A 2226-nucleotide genomic window follows, 5' to 3' on the forward strand; every position below is an offset into this window, starting at 1 on the left:
TTTAGATTTATGTGGTAAGAAATTTGGTACAAAAATACGCATCGCATGGTGAATTGGTGATACACTTAATGAAGTTGACTTCTAGAAATAAAACAACAAAAAACAAAACTCATAATTACATATCTAACACGAACTTTATTTTTTTCCATTTATCACATCCAAATATTTCATATCACATAAAAACTACCACTGCATCAGCTTTTAAAAACTGAAATACAAAATTTTCATGCATTTGTAAGGCAACATTTATGTAATAAAAAGAAAATAAAAAGGTTTCAAGTGTTAGATATGTAAATACAAAAGAATTAAGTGGTATGTATGTAAATCTTCCTTATAAAAAATCCTAACCTTTAGCCCCTCAATTTGCAAGTCTTCACTTAGAAAAACTAATTTTCAATATGCATTTAAGCACACAAAAACAGTTTTAGTGGTAGTGTTGGGTGATTTGAAAGGCCAGCACATAAAAGGAAAAGAAGAAAAGGCAAGCAACATATAGTTCTGGGCCACATAGATTCAAACACGATGAAAAAGCACTACCAGGTTGTCATTTTGCCATATTCATGGCCACATATAATCAGTGACAGGCACACAATTATTGTCGGAATAATACCATTATAATGTTTTGGGAATCACCTGCAGTAGACATTCTACTAACGAAACGGCCTTCATGAACAGCAAGCACCAGTCTTCACCGACAGACCTTCAGATTAATTAAAATCATATTTCATGAACAGGAGATAATTAGCTGCAGCAAATATAATAATCTATTCTTATGCATTTACATAACTAAACCCCTAAAGTTTGATATTTGCATTTATAACAAATTGGTATTAAAAACCTATCATGGCATGAACATTAATAATAGTGATATTTTTAATGTGATGTCAAAGATGCCATTGTTCTGCATGTAAATATAAAAGTTTTGATGTTAGATATGCAAACATATAAGAATTGTGTGGTATGTATGTAAATGCCATTTTAAACATCAAAAAGCACATTTAAAACTTAAATAAAACAACAAGACATCTAAAAAAAATACCTAATACCTAAAAACAACAACACATTTAAAATAAAATCCATCAAGTTTGAGCAAACATCAAATCTTTATAAAAATTGATCAAATTATTCCAAGGTTATAGATCATCATCAGCAATCTTGATCTCGAATTTTATGGTAGTAATAAAAAGAAATAATTGTAGGAAAAGAGCTTTCCCGACACAAAAGAGTAGTTGATGGAGATGTGTTTATAGCAAGAAGAGATGATCATTATGCACCCCTAACACCTTACCGCAATATGGTTGCAACAAAGGAACCAAAAAGCTTCACAAATTTTAATATAATGAATGTTTCGAATAGTACAACATGATATATTCCCATTAAAATATTAAAATGCAACAGGGACAAAAATGCATTTTAAAATTTGCCGTTCTTAATACTAAAATGCAACTTTGCCAAGGTTGCCTAAAACAAACTATCCACAAGGCCCAAGAGCAATGTATCATATGTTTAAGAAAACAAAATCAATTTTTGATAGCTTTTATTACCAAAGCTAATCTAATCTTTTATGTTATGTATTATATTTTCTTTACCACCTATGTTCAATTCTCATCCCTCAATTTTTAAGGGTTCCAAGCTAAGAAAGCATATTTTAATCTGATGAAATGTTGTGACATCATATGTTATATCTTTTGAATTTGTTATGTTTGATGATGGATTTTTTTGGTGATGCTAAGAAGATTCAAATAATTAATGATTGATCATCACATTAGTAGTCAAGATATTTGGAGATGTCATGATTTGGCTATTTTTATAGGTGATTTACTGAATTTAGTACTATCATGGTTGCAGTTACAAGTTACAATAAAAAAGAGATTTTGAATGGTCTAGATATGCTAATGTTGCTTCTATTGAGATAAAAAAGATACCTACAAAATGCAAATATGCTTGTGTCATGAGCTTTTAATAAAATATTTGAAGTTTCTTATAATATTTGATGTGGAAATCAGGAGTGATAAGCTAAGAGGAACCACAAGTGATTTCACGCATTTCTCTTAATTAATCAATCATTACATCACCATTTAGTTTTGACTTCACATATTTTATGTCAACTCCTAAAGCCATCTTCGTGCATTTAAATATTTTGCTTTTCAATCCTTGATGTGATCCATATCATATGAAATATAAGTGAATCGAGTTTCATCAAATTTTTGTTATAAATTAAACTTC

General features: G+C 29.5%; 1 protein-coding gene across 1 annotated transcript in view; it reads right to left on the bottom strand.

Moving 5' to 3' along the window:
* Positions 1-381: 381 nt before the first annotated feature.
* LOC110032910 (ubiquitin-like protein 5) overlaps positions 382-2226 on the bottom strand; it is a 34906-nt gene continuing 33061 nt past the window's right edge. Inside the window, exon 2 of the mRNA XM_020736695.1 lies at positions 382-700. The gene's annotated coding sequence lies outside the window, so the exon portion shown is untranslated. The remainder of the gene's footprint in view (positions 701-2226) is intronic.

The sequence above is a fragment of the Phalaenopsis equestris genome, unplaced genomic scaffold (assembly GCF_001263595.1).
Source record: "Phalaenopsis equestris unplaced genomic scaffold, ASM126359v1 Scaffold001057, whole genome shotgun sequence".
Classification (NCBI taxonomy): Eukaryota; Viridiplantae; Streptophyta; class Magnoliopsida; order Asparagales; family Orchidaceae; genus Phalaenopsis; species Phalaenopsis equestris.